This window comes from Prionailurus bengalensis, chromosome B2 (assembly GCF_016509475.1).
Source record: "Prionailurus bengalensis isolate Pbe53 chromosome B2, Fcat_Pben_1.1_paternal_pri, whole genome shotgun sequence".
Lineage (NCBI taxonomy): Eukaryota > Metazoa > Chordata > Mammalia > Carnivora > Felidae > Prionailurus > Prionailurus bengalensis.
Genome location: NC_057349.1, coordinates 42,798,356 through 42,818,680, shown reverse-complemented (window position 1 = coordinate 42,818,680; position 20,325 = coordinate 42,798,356). Strand labels below are relative to the sequence as shown.

Genomic DNA, 20,325 nt, shown 5'->3' with positions numbered 1-20,325 from the left:
GTGGGTTAGTACTTTTGATGCAGTGCACTGCAATTTTATTATTTCTCTATTATAAATGTGGAAATTGAGTAGAGAGGCAAAAATGTTCTACAGTATTTGCTCTGTAAAATCTGGAAGAAAGGATTCTCTTTGCTCAAATTTGTAAATCTTATATGATACCCATTTCCAGAATGGAAAATTCCAGAATTTTTTAAAATCTTAAGGATATTGTTCTGAATAAATATATTTTACCGTAATATGGAAAATGACTAAAAAAAATTACTAGAATGTGGTCGAATAGCGTAATATTATTTGTTTACTTATTGGGGGAAGCCGCAAGTTCTATAGAAATTGTTTAGGGGCGCTTGGGTGGCTCAGTTGGTTAAGCGTCTGACTTCAGCTCAGGTCATGATCTCATGGTTCTTGGGTTTAAGCCCCACGTCTGGCCCTGTGCTGACGGCTCAGAGCCTGAAGTTGGCTTCAGATTCTGTATCTCCCTTTCTCTGCTCCTCCCCTGCTAGTGCTCTCTCTCTCTCTCTCTCTCAAAGATGAATAAATGTTAAAAAAAAAAAAAAAGTTGTTAAAAGGGAACTCAAAACCACCTGGAGGGGATTACCTGGAGGGCTTGTTAAAACAGATTGATGTGGAACTCCCCCTCCAGTTTCCAATTCTGTGGGTACGGCGTGGGGTCCAAATTTGCATTTCTAACAAGATGTAAAGGCTGCAACCACGCTTTGAGGACCACTGCTCTCTATACCTTGGGCTGCCTTCAACTTAACAAGCCCTTGGTTATTTCTTTCCTATTCCCCACAGTGGCTCAATAAAACTTTATTACCTCATACCTATTTTACAGTATGATCCCCGCTTCTTCAGCATCCCCGCTTTCCTACATTATAGGGTCAATTTGGGTCATTGGGTATGAGCCGCTTCAGGTTCTTACTCCTTTCTTCCAGTCTATCCCTCTTCCATTTTAAGGTCCATTTCCTGGACTGTTGATCAGAAAGCTTCCAGTCTCTTCCGGGATCTATCTAATTCCATCTCTGCTTCCTAGAGATTTTGTAATCAGCCCTCTTCTATCTCGAGTGTTCAAACTTTTCCTCTTTATGAGTTTCTTCTCCAAAGCTTGTAAACAAGTTCAAGCCCTTGATCTTGAAAATGTATCCTGTGACCCTAAATATTTCTCTAGCCAAGCTCTTTCTTCTACACAGGACATGCTCTTGGGAAGAATAACACACTTGATTTCTCAACTTCCTGATTTATTCTCCTCAAGTCACTACAACCAGGTTTCTAATCCTACCACTGTATTGATGCTTCTGTACCCAAGGTCACTTTGAGCTGGCTATGCACTGTTGACACCGATTCTCCTTAAAATTAAAAAAAAATGTTTTTATTTATTTTTGAGAAAGTCAGACAGAGTGTGAGCAGGAGAGGGGCAGAGAGCGGGGGGACACAGAATCCGAAGCAATATCCAGGCCATGAGCTGTCAGCACAGAGCAGGGCTCAAACCCACAAACCACAAGATCATGACCTGAGCCGAAGTTGCAGGCTTAACCGACTGAGCCACCCAGGCACCCACCAATTCTCATTTTAGTGCCATTCATCTCTCTTTGAAGCTCTTTGCTCTCCTGGTTTCTGTGACACCATTGCCTCCTCTGTTTTCTTTGTAGATTCTTACTCTCCCTTTTCCATTGAATGTGGGTGTCTAGAATCCAATCTTTGACTCATTTTGTTCTATGCATGCTCTCTCGGGCATTTCATTGCGTTCCTCGGCTTCAGTTCTGTTCACACAGATTCTTCTGAGAATGTTCTTAGGTCAAATCTAGGAACAGGGCTAAATTTTTTTACACTTAAGATTCAATTCAATTCAATTTAATTTAATTTAAATTAATTGCATCTAATCGATGTATATGGAATGCTGTATGCTGTGTGCTGCTGGTTCCCAAACTTAAATGGCCATTTACTTTCTTGAGCTGCAGACTTTAGCTTCTATCCCTACCTTTACGTCTGAATAGTCTAGTTGGCTCTTGGTGGTAGCCATCTGAAATTTTATATGGTCACCTGAAACTCAGAATGTTCAACCTGCCACTCAGTAAGTTCAAAAACCTTAGAATTGTCCTTGAATTCTTTCTCTTTGCCTTATTTCCATCCTCATATCTTACCAGTAACTAAGTTTTATAAATTCTATTAATATTAATATAAATTAATATTTCTCCTTCCTGTCATCTCTTATCTCCTGTCCCCACACAGAGCTTTGTGAAAATGCTTTTGGGTGAGGGGAGCCTGGCTGGCTCAGTCGGAGGAGCATGTGAGCCTTGATCTCGGGGTTGTGAGTTTGAGCCCCAGGTTGGGTGTAGAGATTACTTAAAAATAAAATCTTATATAAAACAATGCTTTTAGGTAAAATTTAGGAAGAAGGTTAAGTTCTACATCTGAGTGGATGTTTGTGAAATAAGGACAGTTGGAAGCTTATCCACAAACTTTATCTAATAAGCATAAGTGGGAGTTCAGATGGGACCTTGGGAATGCTAGCTTCCCAGAAACACAAAGAGACTCGGAGTTGATTACTGGGCTTGCAAATGAGGTAGAATCATCACTCAAGCCAGTTTTAACCTATAGGTTAAAAGTGAGGGAGATGTCAGCTAATATTGGTACCACATATTACCACGGTGAGTTTGCTTTTATTTACATAACTTTGTCCCTTCCAAATTTATCAGTAAGAAGTCATTTTGAGGTCAGAAATTCTGTGTTACTTCTCATTATATCCCCAAGACCTAACAATGACTGGTATACTTAAGGGTCCTTAAAAAATATTTATTAAGAGAATAATTGTCATACTGACATATATTTATTGATTCATGACAAATAAAACATTAATACTTGAGATAGGATCTCGTGTTTAGTTTATTCCCATGTCTAGCACATCACAAATACAAACATCATAAAAATTACTTGACAGCTCATTAAAAACTGGAAAACAATAATAACTATAAATTACCGAACATTTTCATTATGTCAGGAACTTTTCATTTCAATCCTGATAACAACCCTACCACATAGATGTCCTTATTCCTATTTTACAGTGAAAGATGCTTATTTTCTGAGAAATTGAATAATTTGTCCAGGGCATCATGGCTTATAAGCAACAACAAAGCCCATATTTTTTTTGTGCTGTACCCGACTGAGTGAACGAAGCTGTTTTAAGTATATTCTAGAAAGAGGGACGCCTGGGTGGCTCAGTCAGTTAAGCATCCAACTCCTAATTTTGGCTCAGGTCATGATCTCACAGTATGTGAGTTTGAGCCCTGCTTGGGATTTTCCCTCTCCCTGTCTCTCTGCCTGTCCCTCACTCTCTCTCAAAATAAATAAATAAAATAAACTTTAAAAAACCTTTAAAAAATATATTCTAGAAAGAGAAAATACAGCTTATGCTGTATCTATAAAAAACGAAAACGAAAACGAAAACAACTTAATCAAATCTGCTGGTATAGTTCCCCAATCACTAACAATTGATCTGAGCATTCCTTAGTCAGAATAGGTTTACTGCTTCGGGCTTCAGAGTGTGAACTAGGGGCAGCAGGTTGCATTAGCCATACTGTGGTATATTTCACTCACGGCACTGATTAACGTTCGGCCCTGTTACCAAAAAAGAAATGTATATGTGTGATACAAAATGGAGGCAGTTATTCAAATAATTCACTGAAATAGATCCATCCTTTAGTTTTACATCTAAATATTGCAATGAAAATACTTTGAGGAAACGGATGTTCTGTGTATTTGTGTCAACTGAATTCTCCACCTTGGTGTCAGGCATTGATAGAACAACAACAAAAGAAAGGTTTGACTTTCTTCACATCTTCTTAAAACAAAAGATATTCTTTGACGGGTGTTATTATACAGGACTAGATGGACCTCTATTCTGTGAGCAGGATTGGAAATTAACTAAATAATTATTAAAGAAGGTAACAAACGCAAACTTTCCTATATTTCCATAAGAAGTTAATTATGAAGGCAAAACAACTGATAATGCAAACATTGTACTTCATTACTTATGCCTAAAATTGCATTCTTGATCTCTTATACCTACCCAACATATCCATCCCCACTCTTTCCCATCACAGTTACTGGCAAATTCATTTTTCCAGTTTCCCAGGACACTTCAGTCATCCTTTATTTCTCTTTCCCTAGAACCCCAAATCGAATCTGTCAGTAAATCATATTGATTTTGAAAAAATAGCCAGAATTTAACCCCGTCTTATGGAGTCTACCGTAATAACCCTAGTGCAAGCTACCATCACCTCTTACCTGGGTTACTCCAATAAGACCTGTACTCTACAGACTATTTTTAACCCAGAAGCCAAAGTAATTATTATTATTATTTAAAAATTTACTTATTTTGAGAGAGGGAGAGAGGGAGAAAAAGGGAGAGGAGAAAAAGAGAGAAAGAGAGAGAGAGAGAATCCTAAGCAGGCTCCACACTGCCAGCGTAGAGTCCGATGTGGGGTTTGAACTTGCGAACCATGAGATCATGACCTGAGCTGAAACCAAGCTTCGGAAGCTCATCTACTGAGCCACCCATGTGCCCTCAGAGTAATTACTTTAAAGCCTAAACCACATCATGTCAATCCTCTGCTAACAGCCTCCCTGTCCAGGCACACAGGCCTTCTACCATCTGGCTTCCTGGCGCCTCTGTGACCTCCCTTTTTTTTTTTTTTTAATGGGTCATTGTTTTTCAGCTAACAATGGGTTGTTACCCATTTCTGTAACTTACCAGGCTTGTTCCCACTTGGGTTGTCCTCCCTGGAGTGCTCTTTCTTTAGATGTCTGTAGCGATCTCCTTCACCTTCATCAAGTCATTGTTCAAATAGCACTTTCTCAGTGAGGCCTACCCTGCTTGCCCAATTTAAAAATTGACAATTCTCTCATTCCTCCTGTTCTTTGTCTCATTCCTCCCGTGCTTTGTCTCATTCCTTATCTCTTCCCTGTTGTATAAAAAATTTCCCCCTGTTCAGGGACACTCATGGCTTTCTAACATATTATATTATTTAGGCGTTTCTTTAGTTTATTGTCCAACTACTCCTCCTACGTTTGATGATGGCATAAATTTTTGTCTGTTTTGTTCACTGCTGCGTCTACAGCTCCTAGAATAATGTCAGGCACGTGGTAGGCCCACAATAATAATTTGTTGAATGAATGAACTAATTAGCACCCATTACTTACACTCAGTGAACAGACCTTATCTTCAAGGGGAGAAATGTAGAAGTTGTTTGCTTCTAGAACAAGAGGATTACATATTGAATTCAACGGGAATGAAAGCAACTCAGTTTCCATGTGTCTAGGGAGCTCAGGGGCTCTGTGAAACCCTGATATTATAGGATTCCTTTTTCCATTCTAGTCTCAAAACGTGATCATTAGCCAAAGACTAATTTTAAAAGATCCTGGAGTGTTAAATCTGCACTGAGAGGTTCCTAAGAGGATGTATCATGATTATAGTTCTACAAGCTGCTCAGTACTGTAATTCTTAACATTCCTTCTCTCATCACTGTATTGCTCTTCCTAATTTGAAATCTATGAATGTAATTGGAAGGCATGGGAAGCCAATTTAATTACGCCCCAAAGAATTATGCGATGCACCACCCCTCCTGTATTTCAACAGATTCGATTAACGTATATTTTTCATGTTGGTCTTTCTTTTGCAGTGCATAATATCAATCCTACAGCAAGAGCCTTGAATATTCTTTATTTTTTGTAGCACAAATATATTGATTGAATGCTGAAATTATCTTGTACCACTTTAATATGCATCCTTTGGTCATTCCTGTTTTGAAGGAGCATAGAATTTTAGGTCTGCACGGTTATAGTTCATTTGGTTTGATCACCTTATTTTACAGACATGGAAAGAGAGGCCCAACAATGTTAAGTGACGTGCCCAAGTACCACAGAGCTGGTTGGAACAACTTGTTCTGAAAGTAAAGCAAGCTGCAATTGAAAAAATTGAAAAAATATTCTTAAATCGAAACGTTAATTGAATACAACAACAATTGTAATATGCAGCTCTAAACAATATGCAATCCTAACCAGTTGATTTGCATGGTGACTATATAAGCATTAGAAATCTGGGGTGCCTGGGTGGCTCAATTGGTTAAGTGACCGACTCTGGGTTTTGGCTCAGGTCACCATCTCACAGTTTCGTGAGTTCAATCCCCATGTCGGGCTCTGAGCTACAACGTGGAGCCTGCTTGGGATTCTCTCTCTCTCCTTTTCTCTCTGCCCCTCCCCAACTCATGCTGTCTCTTAGATTAGAAATCTAAGGCAGAGATAGCAAAGAATAAAATAATTTGTAGATAAGAAGAGGTTCTACAAGCATCCTAATAGATAAAATCATGGCTCACAAAAGAGTAAGAATTTTGCAGGTCACCTGAAGTGAACTAGCCTGATCACAACCACATGAGAAGATACCAGTTCATCACAGAGATGTTTCCAAATAGCTTCTGGTATTTGGAGAATTGGGGCTTGTTTTATTGCTTAACGCAATCAGTTTTAGGATGCCAAGAGGCATTTTTTTTATCTACACTTTCTTTTTGCACTAGTGACTCTATATGAGGGTTATTATGCCAGAGGAATGTGAACGTCTATGGTCACAACGCTTCATTTTCCTTTAACGGCTCTGTTTAAGGGACAGAGACATTTTTGTGGTGTGATGCATTCAGTTGGTCTCCCGGTGCTTTCTCCACATGCTTTGGAAATCATGTATTTTTCTGAGAGGTGGTGGTCACGAATGTCTTAATTTCAGCAACAGCTTCGTTGTTTTAGCTTTGTTATAATTAAGATACCCTAGTAGTGTTGATTGTTTAGGAGACTCTATATTCATCTAATGGAAGATACTTTGACCCTTTGTGTACAGCTGCGTTCTCAAATGACAAACAAAATTATGGCTAAATCAAATTTTAAAAATGAATTTTAATAGATTCCAGGAGGTAGGAACACTAGGATAACTCATGTGACTTCAAAGCTAAGATCTCTGCCAACAGCACAATTCACAATTTCCTAAGAGTGAATTTTTGAGTTCCCTTTACTAGTGCCTGGTTTAATTCAGTTTCCGTTCTCCATGGCTCACTTTCAGTAACTCCTGTTGTGCGTGATTATATGTAGATTAGACACCAGTAGCCTGAGAGTAAGATCTGTGTTCTATTCTGAAAAGCTAGGTCAAATCTGGCCCCCACGTGATACAGGTAAAACGCCCATGCAAGTACTAAGGCAACATTTACTGAATGTAATTTTAATTGAAACGATCTGCTCTGGGTTATATTTCCTTAGATGTAATATCAATTTTTCTCTTAACTTTCTCCTAATTATTTTCTTGGTAATGTACTTGAAAGGGCTTTTCAACTACTGTGTATATCGGTTTTCCTTTGTAAGAAATGATGAAATTGTTACTTTCTCTTCCTTATGTTCTACACTTTGCCCAACATTGCATTGAGCCCTGATATACACATTATGGTGAGTCTTTTTATTCTAAACGTATTATTTTAGAACTTTAAGTATTTGGCAAATAGTGAAGTATTGGGGAGATTAAAGAGAACTAAACACACAAGAGTCAAGTATGATCCAGAGGAAACAGTCAAAGAAGTTGTTCTTGTAAAGAATGTAAGCAAGTAGAAAGAAAAGATTATTTCAGAACACAAATATCCATAGGAAAATAACAAGCAGTAAACGCTTTAAAAGACCCGATTGAAGGTTGGTAATTGAATCTCTATGAAATACTTTATATTCAACGTCATAGGAGTGGACGTAAGCATAGGTAATTGCTTTCTTCCCTTAACAACTGAAAAGAATGTTAAAAACATAAATAACAAGACTTCATACACAGTGAAAGCAATTGAAGTAACTGACGATTGTATTATAGAACTATAGGTATATCACGGAAATTGAGAGCACGACGTGCAGTTAAATAGTGGGGGTGCAAGATTTAAAAATGAGGAACAGGCCAAAATCCTAAAGAAAAAGAAAAATAGGATCATCCTCCCCCCCCCCCCTTCCTTGAAATGGAAAAAGATTTCAATCATAAAAACGTGGTCGTTAAATGCCTGAACTTGTTACAGTGTGTCTGGCGGTGGGAGTGAGGGGTATTCACTGCGGACCATCATCTCCCACCGCCTCTCCTAAGACTGTGGTGTGCATGAGCCTGCGGAAGAGCTGGTGTCCCACTGTCCAGAAAGGGTTCCATATCCACACCCCGGCACTGCGGCCCCTTGGGGGAGCAGGCCTTTTTGATCTCTCCGTTTCTCCTCCCCATTTAATTTTTAAAAAAAATTTTTTTTTAACGTTTTATTTATTTTTGGGACAGAGAGAGACAGAGCATGAACAGGGGATCTCCTCCCCATTTTATTTATTTTTTATTTTTAAAAAAAAAAATTTTTTTTCAATGTTTATTTATTTTTGGGACAGAGAGAGACAGAGCATGAACGGGGGAGGGGCAGAGAGAGAGGGAGACACAGAATCGGAAACAGGCTCCAGGCTCTGAGCCATCAGCCCAGAGCCCCACGCGGGGCTCGAACTCAAGGACCGCGAGATCGTGACCTGGCTGAAGTCGGACGCTTAACCGACTGCACCACCCAGGCGCCCCACTCCTCCCCATTTTAAAAGCACAATCCGCTTAAGATCCTGGTTCACCCCAATTCCTGGACAGAACCTTACACGGGCCAATCTCTGCTCTAAAGTTGAAAACAAATTTCCAGTATCGGTCACCCAAGCCCTCGAAAATCCTAGCCCTCTCGGTTCGACTCTTAAAGAACGGCCTGGCCCTTGAACACCTTTCGGGTCTCAGCGCGACTCCACTCCCCTCCCAGCAGGCACCGCTTTGAGGTCCGCCGCTCGGACCACGGTGGCCCGCAGCGGGGAAAGTGGCTGCGGTACACTCCACTACGCCCCGCCCCCGGCGAGCGTGGCGGAAGTTGCTTGCTCGGAAAAGGAGACCACGGCCACCTGGTGGAGCGCGCATGCGCCAGAGCTCGCGCAGCTAGTGGTAGGGGCGTCTGCAGCGCTCCCTCCTGCGTCTCCGCAGCCCCCGCCCCACGGAGAGTCGGGCTCACGCCATCTTGTGCCCCCCCCCCACCCCTGCCCCAGCCGAGCCACCTTCTCCCTTTCTACACTCTCAGCCCTCCACCCCGCCCCTTTCCAAGCGTGCCCCGGGCCGCCGCCGCCGAAACCGCACCATCTCTCCCCACGTTCTCCACGCGGGACGCGCAGCCGTGCCTACAAGTGTTCTTAAAGCGGAGGTTGTAGGGGGTGCGGGGGGCGGTGCGGGGCGGGCGGGGAGGGATCTGCGAACCGGGATGGACGGCGCGCGGCGAGCCCCGCGTCCGTGGGCCCGGCCCCGTCCTGACCCCTGCCCCGGGGCGGCCGCGGGGGAGGGATTGGCGTTTGTACTCTAGGGCTAGGCGCCGGCCGGGCTCAGCACCCGGTTCTCCCGCCGAGCGTGGAGCTGGCTCTTGACTCCTCCCCGTCGGCGGGTGGGCGTGGGGCGAGGGGAGCTGGGCAGGCGAGCTGGAGCTGGCGTGGCTGGGGCGTGTTAAGGAGCACCTTCCGCGCCTCATCTGGGTAGTGTTTTGCGGGGAGGAACCTTTAGAGAAGGAAAGTGCTTTATGCCCGGGGCGGAAGAAGAGTTAAGTAGCGTTAGTAGAAGCCTAGCATCCAGGAAAAGGGAAAGATCTACTCTGTTTTCTGTGGGCTGAGCCCACATCTGTGACCCCTGCGGAAATTACCGAGCCTGCGTTTGCCGGGTGTTCCGGTCTGTAAATGGGGGTGGTAGTAGCCTAGCCCAGAATTGCCCCGATTATGTGATCCGGCACTGATCAAATTACATGCTAACGGTAATTAATTTTAGTTTTCATGTTTTAAGAACTTCAAAATGACTGTGACCCTGTTTTCTAAATTAAAAGTCAAGACACTTGAAGGTCTGGTAAGAGTAGATTCATAGGAAGAGTGGAATGAAGTATCTGACAGAGAGGATACTAACATGTGTTACTAACATGTGTTGTTAATGTGCACGAGGGTGAATTAGCATAACTCCATGAGGTTAATACAAACTTTAAACTGTTTACTTTGAAAGAAATTAGTATGTGTCAATAGAGGAGGAAAAGACAGGGTCTTAGTATATGTTAGGAGTCAGAACTTTGAAAACGGAAGTGCGTTAGCTGTGCACAGATTTACTTGACGACCAAATTGAGGATGGAGCTCTTGGAATTTCTGGTGGACGTTTCAAAGAGACTGGATTTGACTGAACATGAGGATCAATTTTTTTGATGGTACTTTGCAAAAAGAGAATGCACCTCATTGCACTTAATTCATTATTGCAAGTTTCTTAATCTCTGGGAGTCTTCAAGCAAAGATCTAGAGCAGCCTAGGTCCATAGAAGCACTGTCCAATATTGTAGAACTTTCTGCCATGATGGAAATATTCCGTAATCTGTGCTGTACTAATGTGGTATCCACTAGCATCAAGTGGCTCTTGAGCACTTGAAATGTGGCTAGTGCACTGAAGAACTTAAATTATATTTTAATTAATTTAAATATAAATAACCAAAAGTGGCTAGTTCACTGCCTTTTGGGCAGCTTAAGCCTAGAATCTAGACTTTGAGACGCGTTTCACTTCTTGATTTGATTGAATTTTAAGTCGAAGCCAATTCTTGGAACATTTATTGCCTTAGGGAATCATAATTATATTCAAATAATGCCTTTTGCTCAAATACTATAGTTCAAAGCATGGGTCTGTTAGTACTTATTTACAGCTTGACAAATTAAAGCAAATTGTTCTTTTGACTCCTTGGGTTGTACAGCTAATGCCAGATTCATCTGGAAAGCCATAACAATACTAGCTGGCACTTCCTTTAATCATTATTGTACCGTATTGTGACCATGGGGTTCCACTATCTTTTATCACTTCGGTTAAGTTTCAGTGAAAACGTTTCTACTTTTTTATTCCTAAAGTTGTTTTCCATTTGAAAGATAGTGCTTTTTTTTTTTGTTTTGTTTTGTTGTTTTGTTTCGTAACTTTTTGTATAATAAAGCAAGTTGATAATTTATACTAATAACCTTTGAGCATTGGGCCATTTTAGAAATAGTTTTGTGGTTATCAGTATTCAAAACTTTTGAAGAGATAAGTCTGAAATTTGGTGATATTGATGAGATTCCTTTCTTTGAGATATGTAGGTTTTTTTTTTCTTTTTTAAGCACATTATTTTAGTGTGAGAATAAAACTTAAAAAAAAAACAACTTTATTTTCGGTAGCACCCTTAACTCTGGCCTAGTGCCCTTGATCTCAAGGCTGAAGATAATCGTTAGATCTAGGCCAAAAACTTAAAGCCCATGAAATATGCATTTGAATAGCCCATAACATACAAATCAAAATGGGTTGCTCTTATATAGGGTGATTGTAAACTCCAACTTTTCTGGGACGGTCATTGTTTAGAGCCTCTTTATCCTAATAGAGCCCCTTTCATACAAAAAATGTCCCAGTTGGTATCACATAATAATATGGCCACCCTACTTTTAGTCTTATTACTTGTTGAAGTTTGTAATATGTAATTTTTAGGGGGATTAATTGCAATCTCACAAATGTACTAAAGTATTGAGAGAATTATTGGTTGTGCGCTTAAATAATAGATGAGATATCTGGAATAAGGCCAGCAAGTGACCTGCTCATTTAAACTACTGGTAGGTAAACATTTTTGCTTTTCTCCCTATACTGGATGGAAATCTTGGACAGTTTGATTTTTGCTTTTCTCTACATAAGTGATCTTTTCGTGTTTTTGCTTTTCCCTACATAAATGATCTTTTGGTGTAGGAAGCTGCAAAGAAACTTAGGCTAAGTCAGTCAAATCAGAAGATTGAGTAATCTTGGTGAAAATAATACCCATTTTATTTTATGGTTAAGTTGAATAGTGAAGTCAGTCAGAAATCTGTCTGTTATTATTTAGGATGTCCAGGAAGGATTTTGCTTATTGTTCTATAATAAAGAAAAATAGTGTAGCCAAATGCCTTATTGTGTTAATTTAACTTCTACTGTGGTAGGTAAAATATTTTATTGAGAGTCAAACACACTTGGTTTGAGTTCTCACTCTGCTGAGGATTCAATGAGATAATCCATGTGATGTGTTGGGTGCAGTGTTGGGTACAGCAAAGCATATAAGTCAGTGCTCAATAAATATTAGCTGTTTTAGCCTTAAGTTTATTGAATAACATATCTGGAAGAGATGTTGATGTTCTGGGATGCATTGTGGATAGGTGCAAAGAGTACTTGAGACTAATTCTGCAAACCTAGGTTTTGCCCTTTTCTACCATATTCTTTCTTTGTGACTCCAGTGAAGGTGTTTAACTTCTCTGAGCCTCAGTTTCCTCATCTGTAAAATGGAATTAGTATTTCACCTCATTCCAGCCTTCCCACAGGATTGTTGAATACCATAGAGGAGAATTACATAGATTGTCTTACTTTACAAAGACATTTTATTTTAATTGGTTTTGTCTCAACTTTTCCACCCACTACCTCTAGTAAAGACTAATCTTAAATCTGCAAAAGTTGTTGTAAATTTTATTTGTAAAACAGCATAGAGTATAATAGGCTCTACCCGAGGTTGCTCTCTTTAACAATACTATAACTCTTGGTAATGGCACTTTACTGATCTGGTTGCAATATATTTTCTACACTAAACAACTGCATACTACTGCTAAGGGAGGTCCACCATTTTCATGGGCATTTGGTGTGTTCCATTTCCTGTGCTAAATGCTGTATCTCATTTATTTATCCAGACATGTCATTCCCCCTTAATAGGTGATACTGATGAGGTGCTCACTTTCTGGAATGCGTCTGTTGGTTTTTTTTTTGCATTGTATTACTGCCTCTGATAGTATCTGGCTGATAGTGAACGGATATTGAAGGCTGAATAAGGTAATGAGTATGAAGATGGCATGCTGCCTGGCATATGGTATGTAGTAGTTGCTGAAAAAAAAAATAGTGTGTTCATTGAATTCGTAGGGCATACATTGGGATAATTTATGTGAGTGCACTTTATAAATGCAAAATATTATATGAATATAAATGACACAGTTTAGCCGTTTACTGCGAAACTGTGAGTCGGCATAGGCAGATATTTCACAACAAAGTTCACTATGACAAACACATTGTGGAGGTCTTGTGAGTTAATTAGGATCAACTTTTATTTGTATGTTCCTTGTGGGATAGTAGAAAGAACTCTGGACGGGAGTCAGGGGAACTCAGTTTTAGTCCCAGCTGTATCACTAAATAGTGATGTGTCCTTGGGCAGTTCAAGAAACCCCTCTGGACTTCAGTTTCCTCACCTGAAAAATGAGGGATTTGGATGAAATTAGTTTTTTTCAAACTGTAGTTCTGAACCTCAGATGTCTTTGGTCCCCCTCCCGCCAACTGGTGTAGTTGTAGTTTTGTCTAATTGTTTATCCACCTGCCTAAGATTGACTTTTAAGCACAGAATTCTTGAACTTTTAAAGTTAGCAAGTCTCTAAGACAACTTAATGACAAGTCCCCTGACTACTTACTATGTGTACAACTTTTCAGTAATTTCACATTAGTTTAGCGTGTTTTTTTTTTTTTAATTTTTTTTTTCAACGTTTATTTATTTTTGGGACAGAGAGAGACAGAGCATGAACGGGGGAGGGGCAGAGAGAGAGGGAGACACAGAATCGGAAACAGGCTCCAGGCTCCGAGCCATCAGCCCAGAGCCCGACGCGGGGCTCGAACTCCCGGACCGCGAGATCGTGACCTGGCTGAAGTCGGACGCTTAACCGACTGCGCCACCCAGGCGCCCCGAGTTTAGCGTGTTAAAGGAGATGGGCATCGTTTACAAATGAAAAAAACCTAAGGCACTAGAATTGGAGAAGGTTAATGAATTTTTGTTAAAAAATGTATGGGCATGGATGGAATATTTCTGGTTGTCTGTCCGTCAGCTACTCTGGATCAAAGCCTGATTTTTGTTAGATTTGTGACGTTTCCCCAGTTTTTACTCTTGGCTTCTTCATTGGTAGTGGGGATGATACTTGCCTTGGAGGGTAATTGTGAAAAAATGTTAGGTAGTACAGGTGAAAGACCCTTTATAAACTCTGAAATGCGTATACAAATTCATCAATTTTTTTTTTTTTACATGCCTACAGTACATCTCTAATTCCCTTTTCTTTTTAGTCACATGAACTGTGTTTTTAACCACATCAGATAGTTTATTGACTTGTTTATATTTAAAATAGACTCCTCATAAGGTTAAATATTTCTAGAACGTGAATCTAGAGTGGGAGAGAATCCTGATGTTTAAGAGAGACCTTTCTTGACATTCTTGTCAATTACACTTACTATTGACAGTATAGTTGACTAAAAATTTTTGCCCTTATCTGAAAAGTTAACTATTAAGTCACTCAAGTATATGATACTTTATGTAAAAACAACAGTGTTTTAATACGGGAAAAGTAAGCTTGCCGTTTTGTCAGGGGTTGAATGTTAGGTATTTTAGGATGATCTGGCGGGCACATTGGCAGTGCACTTTAAGAACCGTATTTCCAAAGAATAAAGATTTTTTTTTTTTTTGAAACTCAGTATTTCCCTAAGAGAGTACTGGATGTGAAAGCACTTGAAATAGAAACCTGCATTAATACGAAACTAAAGAAGAAAAACATAATAATACAGCTTCACAGGTCTCTGAGCAGTCTGACTGTGCTCCTAAAAAAAAGTAACTGCTCATGTAGCCAACTAGGATATGTAAATGGACAGTTTATATCTGCCTATCAGGAATTTTCGTGGTTCACAGATGTTTTGATATTCTTTTCAATTCAAATAGATTTTTTGAATACCCGTTATGTGGTAGCCACTGTCTTCTTTATAACACTCCTCTGAGACCGGCAGAAATTATTCTTCACAGATGGAGAAGCTGAACTTGACAGATGATTGGTCCTTATTATCAGAACCTACAGTATTGAGTAATTACCCTTAGCAGAACCCCGTGACCATGAATTATATCAGTTTTCTGTCTTACAACATCTGTCACACAACTTCTGCAGGATTTCATCTCCCCTTGAATGTCTGATAGTTGTCTCAGACTTACTATGGCATAAACTGAACTCCTGGTTTCTTTGTTTTTCCTTTTAAAGTTTTCCTGATCTCAGTAAATGGCACACCATCCAACCAGTTGCTCAGGCCCCAAGCTTCGGAGTAAACTTCAGAGTCCTCCTTGACTGTTCTTTCATACTCCATGTCTAATCCATCGGCAATAAGCTCTGTCTTCAAAATATATTCCAGAAGGCTGGCCACTTCTCACCATCTCCTTGTACCACTAATTCAGGCCGCCGTCCTCTTTTGCCTATACAACTTCAATAACTTTCTGACTGGTCTTCTCACTTGTACCTTTGCTTCTTTGCAGTATAACGTCATGGCAGCCAGTTATCTTTTTAAAACCTAAAACATTTCAAGTCACTTCCCTTTTTACAGTTCTGTATTAGCTTCACATTATATTCAACTAAAATTTAACCTCCATGGCCTAGAGGGCTTTATATCACCTGGCCTCTTGCTAACTGTCAGGCCTTATTTTCTACTGCATATCCCCTCTGTTCCCTTCCCTTGAGCCACACTGGCTTCAAGATCTTGGTACTTTGCTGTTCTTTTTGCCTGGAAGTTCTCCAGAGCTCCATCCCGGGCTTTGTTCAGATCTTATATTAAATGTCACCTCCTGGTTGAAAACAGCTTTTTAAATTTGTTTTCATAGCCTTTGTCATGACTTCACATTATATTTATATGCTTGTCTCCTGCATTATAAGATAATTTCTTTTGTCTAGCTTAGGCACTATCCTATCCCTAGCTCTTAACAACAGTGTTTGGCTGGCAGTAAGTGTCCAGTAAATAGGTATGAATGGATACACCAAAGCACAGGTCGTGCATCAGCCTTAAAGAAGAAAGTGCCTAGATTGTAAGAGGAGGGAATCAGGAGAAGATACAGGGGCTTTGGTTGAGGAGAGAGGAGGAAGTAAGTAAGAGCTTTTCATTTCTCTATGAAGGAGGAGGGGCAGTCATCTGCCAATAGTTGGGGAAGTTTATTAATAAACTAATGTGCACTGAAGTATTTAAGGTTAAACAAAAGAATTAGCGAATGAAAACATTAAATGTCAGGGAAAGGAGACTTCCTGAAGATCGTTGAGTCTGGGAAGTCTTGGAGACCTTGAGCTTCAGTTGGGCTTTTCTAGGCAGCTGGGATTTGGAGAGGTGGAGAAGAAACAAGAGGTACTGTAAGTAGAAAGAACTGTAGGCTAACGATTCTGAACCTGGGATGGTTTGGGAGATGCTGGACATTTGCTTTGACTGCTGTAGGGAAAGGAGGCTGCAGAGGTCCTGTGGGACTGATATTGGACAAATTTTATCCTCCACGGGAAGGAGAGCTATTGGATGCTTTGAGTAGAGGAGTAACCACTACTTGTTTATTATGTTTATTTATTTATTTTTTGAGAGAGAGCAGGAGGGGCAGAGATGGAGAATCCTCAACAGGCTCCGTGCTATCAGGGCGGAGCCCGATGCGGGGCTTGAATCCATGAACTGTGAGATCATGACCTGAGTGGAAACCAAGAGTTGGATGCTTAACCCACTAAGCCACCTAGGCGCTTCAAGGAGTAACCAATATTTAGAATGAGTACTCTGGAGCTGTATGCAGAATTAATTAGAAAGGTGGGAGATGGGTTTAAAAGATACTCTAGTAAAGGTATTTATTAAGGCGAGATTGAAAAGGAAGGGATTGAATTAGAATTGCTTTATTAAGAGAAAATATGCCAGGACCAGATTGCATGGAGATAGGCAGGAGAGGAGCTGGTGAATCAAAAATGCCTTGGAGTTTTTGAACTTAGGCAACTAAAGAGTTGTGTTGTTCGTACAGAATCAGGATGTTGGACAGGGAAGCGGGTTTGGTGGGGGAAAATGTACCGGGGAATAGTATATTACAGAGGAGAGTTTTTCTGTCTATGAATATAAAGTCTTTGATCGTTATATTAAGATGGCGATTCTCTGCTTAGAGCTGGTAACTTGTCATTTTGATCATTGGGTGTTGCTTATGAGTATTTGTATCTTATCTATGCCAATTAGAATCAAACTGATTTTGGTTAGGAAGTACTTACTCCTGTTCTAATAGTTTTTAAGAAAAATTATTGCTTGTTGAATGAATGGGAAGGAAGAGTATTTACTATCATACATTGCTCTTTATGGTGCTTCATGGTTTTCAGAGTACTTTTCACTTCTGCACTTATAGTAATCCACTGGCATATGGGTAGTTTAGATGTGCTGTTCACTTTTTTTTTTTTTTTTTTTTTTTTTAGTGTGGCTAAATCTGCTTTATTTTCAGATTTTTACAAGTGTTAAATCTCAGGACAGTTTCCCCATAATAATTGACAGGTCTTAGTTCCTACTTTTGTCCCATAGTATCTTGTGCCTTATCTCCAACATCATTCCACTGAATATATCTGATCGATGAACTTCAGTAGGCTCTAAGCTACTCAGTGGCGGAGGCATGTCTTTTTTATCTTTGTATTTGTTATACTGTTCAGTAGTTTGTTCATTCACCCAGCATTTACTGAGCATCAGCAGTGTTAGGCAGTACTTTAGGCACCAAAGTTACAGAAACATCAGTGTCCCTATCGTTACGCAGTTAGCAGTTTGATGACAAGGAAATAGTTACACTATAGTATGAGAAGTGCTATGATTGATGCATCTTATCTCAGGTTCTGAACTCATTTAATATGTAGTAAGTGAATACAAATGATTTTTAGTTATGAAAATACAATCAGCAGTTTCAGGAGAATTGTTGATTTCCAGACAGTTACACATGAATCATCTGTTCTTTGGATTATTCATGAGATGTTTTACCTGGTAATTGTATGGACACTGAGCTTTATATCTTCTGAAGTCCACTTATTTAAATATATTGGAATTACCATTGTGTTATCCCAAATACTAGGTATAAAAGTTTTAAAATTGTGTATCATTAAATTATCTTATTTTGTACATTTTCAGTGATTGATCATTTTGGTAATTATTTTTCACAGCGAGAGAAATTTATGCCATGATGTAACTTGAGTTTTTTTGTTTTGTTTTGTTTTTAAACAACAAAACTAAAATGCAGTGTATAATAGTGGTAGCTTAACCTTAATTGCTTCCTGCCTTTGGAGTTCTATGAAAATGAGAATGTTCTGACTGTAACAGTTTTCTACTAATTTATGTATGTGGGATGTTCAGGTTATGCATGGTTGGAATTGAAACTGTTCATACTCAGAATCAGTACATAGGTCTGCTGAATTAATTTTCCTCAGCAGTGATGTAATAGAAGAAATGATAAAACATTCCACCTTTAATAAATGGGTAGACTGATGGATTTCACAACACAGATATTTATGTTGTTTTGGTGTGCTATAACTAGTGATAAAGTTTCCAACTCTTTGAGGTATTTTAAGCCAAAGATGTCTCATGGTATTTCTTCTTTGGTCATTTAGCAACAAAAATATGAGCTGTAATTAGAAACCCGGTAGCATGTTCATTACTTTTTTGTTTAATTCACATTTGTAATGTATAACTTGACTACAGTTGAAACATTTTTTTTCATTATGGTATTTTCTGAGGAAAAGGGTATATCCTCAAGCTCCATTGTTTTAAAATAAAAGATGTCAGTTTTTCTACTCTGGAACAAGATTTTACAGGTGTGATATGGTATTGACTATTGACTTAATGATTGGGTTTAAATATGTATTAATCAGAGATGAACTTAGTCCTCGGGTTCACATTTAAACTGTGGCATGTTGAAATAATCTAGATCGCCATCTGCACATCTGAATTCATTTTGTAAAATATGGCAAACAGCTGCATTTCAATTGAAAGCTAAAACGACTGCAGGACATTAACCCATTGAGAAGATTACAGTAGGTTTTCAGTTCCATGTTAACTGTATTTATTAGAGAAAATTGACTTGAGTGCTTCTGCTTTTAACTGACTTTTTTTTTTTTAATGTCTAGGAGAAAGGAAATAAAGCATTGGGATGATAGGACTTTGATGTGTAAAGAAGTTATGTCTAAAGTTAATTATCTAAAATCAAACAAAATTTGGGTATGGGAAATAATTATTTTAAAGATTCTAATGAGCTATCAGCTCATCATGTCAGAAAAATGTTATTCACCTGCTTGATGTAAAAATTAAATAACTGACTGTGGAAGGATGATCGTGGTTATAATAAACTAGGATTGGGACCTTTTACCTCTTACCGATAAATACTCTTGATGTGAAACATTTGCAGTAGGGGGACAACTGAAGAAAGCTGTTTTAATAGGAATTTACTTTCTGAAATGTCTCCTCTTCAGAGAGAGTGAAAGTGGGGTGACTAAAGGGGCAGGCTGCTCCAGCAACGTCAACAGGACATTTGGCCACAGGATAATCCCACAGACTGACATGTCTTCAAATCTGACATGAGTCAACTTAAATCCTGTTTTTGGAGGCTGGGGTTAATACACAATCTTTGAGTTTAACGTTTTCTCCATGATAGCATATCTTTGCCAGTATTCTCTTGGGTGAGGGAAACATTTTCTGAGGTTCTTGGGAGAGCCAGGTTCCTTGTTTTTTTTTTTTTTTTTTTGTTTTGTTTTGTTTTTTTGTTTTAAATCACTGCTCTGATTCTGTAGGACCGTTCCTAGAAGTAGTTGCGTTCCTGTCTATTTTCCCCCAATCTTGGATTTGGTGATGTGAATTGTTTTTTGTTTTTTTTTTAAAACCTGAGTTCTAATCGTGATGCTTCTTATCCTATATTTTTGTAGAAAAAAGGACTTACTTTAAAAATCTTTGTGGAAAAGAAATCAGGCTTAACACAAGTTTATGGTCTTTAATAGCATCAGCTTTTTTATGTGCTTTAGAATTTTGGTTTTCAGGCTCAGTTTGAGTGAAACTTTTTCCCTTGTTTTTCTTTGCTCTTGCATTTGGCCTGGCCCTAAGGGCCCTCTAACTAGACCATGACTTCTGTTGGCAGATAGTTGGCTTTGCCACAGAAGGATATTGTGACACTCAGATCTAGCTAACCAGCTAGCCTGCTGTTTATCTTAGTCCTCTGTCCTGTTGACTTCTCAAAACCTTCTTCTTTTCTTTTTTAAAGTTTATTTATTTTGCATGCACGCGTGCATGCATGCAAGGGGGCGAGGCAGAGAGAGAGGCACAGAATCCCAAGCAGGCTTGGAGCTGCCGGCACAGAGCCTGGTGTGGGCCTTGATCCCATGAACCATGAGATCATGACCTGAACCCAAAATCAAGATTCAGACACCAAAC

At 39.5% G+C, this 20,325-nt stretch overlaps 1 protein-coding gene across 1 annotated transcript in view; it reads left to right on the top strand.

Moving 5' to 3' along the window:
* The first annotated feature begins 8,971 nt into the window (after positions 1-8,971).
* SUPT3H (SPT3 homolog, SAGA and STAGA complex component) overlaps positions 8,972-20,325 on the top strand; it is a 540,189-nt gene continuing 528,835 nt past the window's right edge. The window contains exon 1 of the mRNA XM_043591577.1: positions 8,972-9,254. The gene's annotated coding sequence lies outside the window, so the exon portion shown is untranslated. The remainder of the gene's footprint in view (positions 9,255-20,325) is intronic.